General features: G+C 34.8%; 1 protein-coding gene across 1 annotated transcript in view; it reads right to left on the reverse strand.

The window, feature by feature from the left end:
* The window catches only part of LOC107697205 (dystrobrevin beta-like), a 36,182-nt gene extending 28,525 nt beyond the window's left edge, over positions 1-7,657 (reverse strand). The window contains exon 1 of the mRNA XM_016497891.1: positions 7,451-7,657. The gene's annotated coding sequence lies outside the window, so the exon portion shown is untranslated. The remainder of the gene's footprint in view (positions 1-7,450) is intronic.
* Between the last annotated feature and the right edge of the window lie 332 nt (positions 7,658-7,989).

The following is a 7,989-nucleotide window of genomic DNA, read 5'->3' on the forward strand; positions in this document are numbered from 1 at the left end:
TCACTCAAATTCTTGAATCGGTTTTGCTTGACAATCCTCATAAGGTTGCGATTCTCTCGGTTGGTTGTGTATCTTTTTCTTCCACACTTTTTCCTTCCACTCAACTTTCTGTTAACATGCTTGGATACAGCACTCTGTGAACAGCCAGCTTCTTTGGCAATGAATGTTTGTGGCTTACCCTCCTTGTGAAGGGTGTCAATGATTGTCTTCTGGACAACTGTCAGATCAGCAGTCTTCCCCATGATTGTGTAGCCTAGTGAACCAAACTGAGAGACCATTTTGAAGGCTCAGGAAACCTTTGCAGGTGTTTTGAATTGATTAGCTGATTGGCATGTCACCATATTCTAATTTGTTGAGGTAGTGAATTGGTGGGTTTTTGTTAAATGTGAGCCAAAATCATCACAATTAAAAGAACCAAAGACTTAAACTACTTCAGTCTGTGTGCAGTGAATTTATTTAATACACGAGTTTCACAATTTGAGTTGAATTACTGAAATAAATGAACTTTTCCACGACATTCTAATTTATTGAGATGCACCTGTATATATATATAACATTTATGCAGATACTTATATCTAGTAGCTTTTAGATGCATGAAATGCATTTCATGCATTCAGTGGGAAACTGGTGTTGCCATGCATAAGATACAGGAAAGAGCTGATTCTATTTCTATTTTAAGGCGAATGACTAAACTGACAATCGAGGCATCCACAAACAGCACACAATTCTCAAGAGAAAAGGGCTGAGGTGAAGAATCCAACCCATAATGCCAGCTGATGCATCACAGAAACACACTCCAGTTGTCTAATGTATTTTTTAATTCTCCATTTCAGCTTCATTTCAGTATTAAACTGCTGCTGGAGTTCACAATCAACTCAAACACACCGTCTCTGTCTCTGCCTCTGCACAAGCACAAACACCCTCAAAGTGGAAGTAGAGAAGGAGTCACACAGGCGGGCGGCAGTGAGTTTACTATTCCTGTCAGCCGCCCAAACACATGACCTTTCACTCACACACTATAAGTGGAAAACAATTATGTAAAGGCACCATATGAGGTGTGTGTGTGTGTGTGTGTGTGTGGTCAGACAGATTTTAGCCTGTGCTGATGCAGTTCATTCTCGAACCTCCATTCATACCTGCATTCAGCTCAGAACCAAACCTAGAGTTGAGCCGCTCATTTACTTCAGACATCACGGCCCCTCTGAGACCAAACCAGAACAGAATGCTGCTGCTATACTCACACTGACTAATGCTGTCAGATATTAATATTACAGCCAGATATTAATAATACTGCCAGATACTATTGGTTCACTGCTGTGAGCAGTTATGAAACAATGGCTACAGTCCAAAGCAGAAGAAAAATGTTTTTACTTGTCATGCCAACATTAATAGAGCCAACACACACAAAACATTATTATAGCAACACATTTCCTTATTTGTATCAGAAAAATATACTGAAAATATATTTAAAACAAATATTATATATAATTCAAAATTATTATATTGTATAATATATATGTTCACTATATTCTAAATATATATGTAACAATTGTTTGCCATATTTAAATATAATAAATAAATAAATACAATTAAATAAATATAAAACATTTAAAACAAAACTCCATAAGTGTGTTTGTGTGTATATATATTATATTTTAAACATTTAAAAAAAAAAAATTTATTTATATTAAAATACATAACACTGTTTACTACAGACACACACACACATATATAATAAAAGAGTATATAAAAATCAGAATACATATTAATTTTTAAATATTCTAAACATTTATTTTATATTTTAAAATTACATATAAATTTAAAAGATTATATATACATATACACATTTGTTTTATAATATTTAAAAATTATATAAAAATTATGTAAAATTGCAATACATTATATTGTTTACAATTTGCAATAACGCCATGACAAATGTAAATTTGTAAATGTTGCTTCACAAAATACATATCACTGTTTACTACAGACACACACACACATATATAATAAAAGAGTATATAAAAATCAGAATACATATTAATTTTTAAATATTCTAAACATTTATTTTATATTTTAAAATTACATATAAATTTAAAAGATTATATATACATATACACATTTGTTTTATAATATTTAAAAATTATATAAAAATTATGTAAAATTGCAATACATTATATTGTTTACAATTTGCAATAACGCCATGACAAATGTAAATTTGTAAATGTTGCTTCACAAACATTACTGAGTTTCACAACAATTTTTGCAAATTCAAAACCTCATCTTGCAGCTAGATAACATTACATTGGTGACAAACTGACTTCAGATGACTGTGGTAATGTTGAAGACATCACAGAACACCAAATGTTTAAGTTAGCAATAAAAACACATTTACATAATCAATAAAACATTGGATTGCAAGAACTCAAGCGCTCGCCTGACATTCATATGTCAACCAGCCTGAAAAAAGGTTTCCACCTGTCAGAGTAAGTGTGTGTGGCATAATATTTAAAAGGAATAATTACTATTAATTCATCAGCTGGTTTGTAACTCTCTACAGTAGCAGCGGTGTATGACTGTGTGTTATGGAAACATTTACCACAGTAACATTTGCTATGACGACCACAACTGACAGCTCCATCTGCCTGTTTAAACACCATGCGTGCTTAAATACTGCGTGTATATTTAGCATCTAATAAGTGTCTTAATTAATCATCTGAAGATATTTTTTATTAGTTTATGTAGGAGTTTGTGTTCTTTTCCTCCTCTGCCAGCTCATATCAGTTTCTCTCTGGCGTGATGTGAAGCGAATGATTGAATATCTCCTCTAGGAAGATCAACAAAGCCTTCAGACGGTTCCCGCAGACAGCGGCCCTAAACTCCCTTTCAGACGCTCCTCTGTTCTCCATCAGCGTCTTTCTCTCATGCAGCTCAATGTCTTCGTGCTAGGGATGTAACGATTCACTCAACTCACGATTCGATTCACGATTTTGATTTCACGATTCGATTCATGATTTTTTTTTTAACAAAATGAGATTTAAGACAAATTATAAATTAAATGTGTCCTTTTATTATTGCTTGGACAAAATACTGTACGTTTCTTTGTGAAACTGAAATATAACACTGCATTTTAATCATGATCCAAACAAAGATGCTGCATACATGCAACATAAATTACATTGTATAATTTCGAAATTTGAAGCAAAAACAGAATGGATTGACTTCAGTTTTGTGAAACTATACATAAAAAATATCTGCATGAAACAGAAACAGCAGACGAGCTGAACGAGATGTAGAATCACTTTGCGTTTCCTTGGTTTCTGCTGTAAACAAAGCAGCAGCTGCACTTATGAACTTTAATATGCATTATACAGAGGCAAGAGGAAAATAAAAAATACCATCTAAACTTTTCTAAAGACAGTAAGTTCCCCTCAGACATACATTCATAAATTCCTACCCCTAATTGAATCGGGATTTGTTTAGCATCTCAACCGATTTGAATCGTCACATATTTAAATCGATTTCAACCGGCTCGCGATTCATCTTTACATCCCTACTTCGTGCACAAAAATAAGATCAAACTCAGACGTCACATCCATTCAGCAGAGACATGACGGAGCACAGGAAAGACTGTGTGTGTGTTTGTGTTTCACAGGACTGGCATCAGCTCTATTTGCATTTTGTAGAGAGACAAACAAGGCCGAAAGCCCAGAAGTTAAACACACTGAAATACAGGGTAACTAATGAAAGCTGTCAAGAACACATCCGGCTCTATTTCACCACAAAATCAAAAGATAAGAATAAGAAGTTTATATTTTTTGGTTACCACTGGTATTATCCATGCTTTTATGGGATGCATAAATATATGCATTATCTTTTGTCTCAAATTCTTAAATTTAATCAATAAATTCAAAAGGTAAAACACTATAGGACTGTTACCAATCAAATGAAATTAGAATCAACAAAATTTGTGTTTGCAATGCAGAGGTGGCACAGAATCTGCATCTGAAGTGGCATTTTGATGCATTCACACAGACTGTTTAATGCAGGACATGAATGCATTTAACCTGCAGGTACAAATACATCATGTTTTGATGTTTTAAAAACAAACAATCAAAAGATAAGAATAAGAAGTTGATATTTTTTGGTTACCACTGGTATTATCCATGCTTTTATGGGATGCATAAATGTATGCATTATCTTTTGTCTCAAATTCTTAAATTTAATCAATAAATTCAAAAGGTAAAACACTATAGGACTGTTACGAATCAAATGAAATTAGAATCAACAAAATTTGTGTTTGCAATGCAGAGGTGGCACAGAATCTGCATCTGAAGTGGCATTTTGATGCATTCACACAGACTGTTTAATGCAGGACATGAATGCATTTAACCTGCAGGTACAAATACATCATGTTTTGATGTTTTAAAAACAAACCGTTAAATAGTGATGTTTGAAATTATTTGGGGGAAAAAAGGGAAAATATACTTTAAATATAAACCTAAAATCACTGCATGAGAGAGTCACTCATTCAACCGATTCGATCAAACAGTTGTTGAAACTCTGTAGTGTGATGCTCTGAGATGCAAAACAGTTCTACTGTGGCTTTGTTTGGAACTATTTTCGTTGTCGAAGTACAGCAAAAACAAGAACTGTTGTGTGTAAAATGTAAATCACTTAATATGAACTTGTTTATTGAGATGTTCATCAAATCAATATCACATTTACAATTATGCTGATATTTGGAGAAAATGTCACTCTTCGTGTGCTATTAACTATATCAGATGATATAAATATAAAAGACATATAAACGTCATACAGGGGCATTTTTGCCCCCTTATCTTGACTTTCAGGGGAATTCTTAGGCTTGGTTTCACAGTCAGGGCTTAGACTAAGCCAGGATTAGGCCATAGTTCAATTAGGACATTTAAGTCATTTTTATAAAAGTGCCTTAGAAAAAAAACACACTACTCGTGTGCATCTTGAGGCAAAACAAAGGCACTGATATATTTTAAGATCAGTCAGTGTTTCTTTCATTTGAAACAGCTCAGACTTACATTTTAGTCTGGGACTAGGCTTAAGCCTTGTCTGTGAAACCGGGGGTAAATGTATTTTTATAGACTAAATCGTGCAGTGAAAGCGTGAACTCTAAATGTGTTCGCGCAATAGTCTAACCTACATCATATGTGTGCACTCTCTTGGTGTGTTTTTGTTTGGTTTTTGCAATGTACTAGATAATGTCAAATCACATATTGTTTAAATAACAATTGCGATATTATTGTAGACCAGTGGTTCTCAATTCCAGTCCTGGAGTCTGGATCAGGTGCGTTAAATAAAGGAGACAAACAAAATGTGCAGAGCAGTGGTACACCAGGTCTGGAACTGAGAACAGCTGTTGTAGACCAGGGGCGTCAAACTCAGTTCCTGGAGGGCCAGAGCCCTGCGGAGATTTGTTCCAACCCTGCTCCAAAACACATACCATGTAGTTTTCAAATAAGCATGAAGGACTTTCTTTACAAAGTGACATCGCCAACTACTGAAGTGGCCTGGCATGCATAATACAGCGTTTTAGTCTTTTTCGTGGATCAGTGTGAATAAGGGATTGTTTTGACAACATTGTTATCAGTACACAAAACTTAAAAAAAAAAAAATGCAAAGAAAAACTTTTCAGTTCTATAGTAAATCATTGTCAGGTAAACATACCCTAAATAAGGACAGGATATTCATTTTTGGCTGAACTGTTCCTTTAAATGTTCAAGACGTTCTGCGGACTGTGCAATGATGTCACAATCAATATATGAACACACACCTTTTAGGGTCTGCTGGTTCGTATGATTATTTTATAAAGTCCTAATTCGTGAAGAGGCCATTGGTCTGTCTGAATGCCACTGTAAATGTGGACATGCATGCATGCATGTGTGTGTGTAGCAGGTAGGCAGAATATCCGACGAGGGGGACAAACATTCCAAGGATTCCTGATCTCAAATCTCTGTCAACCTCTCTCTGTGTGTGTGTGTGTGTGTGTGAGGGAGCTTTTACTCAGGTCACTTGAATAAATGGATTTCGAACACTTTGTTTTAAGAAGCAGCAGGGGCCCATTCACACTCACTCGCACACACACTCATACACACATACAAAAGTACTGGCATGAAGACACTCATGGTTATTTTTGCCTCGGTGACGACTTCAACTCTCTCTGGTCTGGTATGAACATGCACAAATATGATCTCTCAAACTCACAGATAACAGCATCAGTTTTGACTTCTTTTTCTGGTCTTACTGTGTCTGGATCCAAAGAAAAACACTGTCTGTTCTCATTATCTTCTGTTAAAAGTGAATAACTTGCTCTGTCTTAGATTGTATCTCACTAGAGCACAAGTTACAGCCTCTTACAAAAAGTACCATGGTATTACACCATGCTATTTAGGACACCACCATTATGGTAGCAGTAGCAGCATCAAATTCTTCCAAGTACCACATAAATAACTTTAGGTTAATACTTTAGGGACACTATGGTCTCACTGTTTATTAATAAAGAGGTTTAATTTCCAATCCAGAACTCAAAGTTCAATGTCAGATCAACCAAACAGAAAACAACACAACTGATTCATTTACCCCATTCTCACAAAATATACTGTGGTCATACCATGGTACTGAATGAGCATTTACATCAGTACCACAGAACGACCATGCTTTATTTTGTTTTTGTTTTTTTGGACATGGCACCATGATATTTTTCGAAATACCCTGAAATAGCACCAGGTAAATAAATACCATGAATTTCAGTACCATGGTATAAAGTACTATCGTGGTCTACAATAGTACTTTTTTTGTAAACAATGTAACTGTTACAAAGTAATTCAAAGAAATGAGTCACGGCACATGTTCAAAAGCATGGTAATACTATGGTATTTTTGTCAAAGCCTTTTAATGTGTTCGAGTTTCTCTTTCTGACTTCCTGCGAAAACACAACAAAACGCATATACTAGCTGCAAAATTTCCCATAAACATACAAATACACAAGAAGAGCTGAAATCTCTATGAACCTCTGATGTTCAGTAAGAAGTTAGTTTCAGGATGTTTCGCGTTTGTTGTTTTCGCTGATCGGAAACTGTTTCGACTGCAAGAACAGACGCGTTTGCTCAATCCACACAGAAACAAACCCAACATCTACACGTGCATGTGTGTTATATAGGAATTACCAAGGACTAAGACTTTATTTCTTTAAGTTAGAAGAATGAAGAGATGAAAGCGAGCAGCCATGTTGTCAAACATTAACTCCATCTTCACCTCATTCACTCAAGAGTTTCTTTCTTTCCTGCAGATATGATACTTTTTTTTCTTTACAGTTTATAGTGTTCAATTATTATTTAAAGCGTTGTATTGTCGTGTAGAGTTCTAGGTTTAATGGAGGTTTAGTGAAGTGAAGAGCAGAAGTTCGGTTTTGACTCACCGGAGCGAATTTCCGCCGCTCGGATCCTGTTAAAAACCCTCCAACATCAGACTCTCATCTCCGCCTCTGATTTCTCATTAGATTCTCATCGTATCCGATGATTCAGTGCAGCTGAGTCACGATTCATTCACGAGATCTCCGGTGTAACGACAGACGGCTCTGTGTGATCTCGCCATACTGGAGTAAGTCAGTGAGAGTCAATGAACTCTCTCTCTCTCTCTCTCTTTTATCCCTCACATTTTCTTATATGGAAAACCCAATGCTCTCCTGTTTCCCCCCCAGTCCTTTAATCTAAATATCATTTTCACACCACTGTATACATATATATTAATACAGTAATACAATCTATCTATCTATCTTGTAAACAATGTTATCTATTTTACTTTGATTTAATTTTAAGTTTATTCATAACATTTTTAATTTTATTAAATTTTTACAATTAAAATTATATTTGAAATATTATATTTATTTATAAATTTTATAATATATAATATTTATTTTCAAATATATTCAATGTTTATACAAATACATTTGGAGCT

The sequence above is a fragment of the Sinocyclocheilus anshuiensis genome, unplaced genomic scaffold, assembly GCF_001515605.1.
Source record: "Sinocyclocheilus anshuiensis isolate Anshui unplaced genomic scaffold, SAMN03320099.WGS_v1.1 scaffold38, whole genome shotgun sequence".
Taxonomy (NCBI): domain Eukaryota; kingdom Metazoa; phylum Chordata; class Actinopteri; order Cypriniformes; family Cyprinidae; genus Sinocyclocheilus; species Sinocyclocheilus anshuiensis.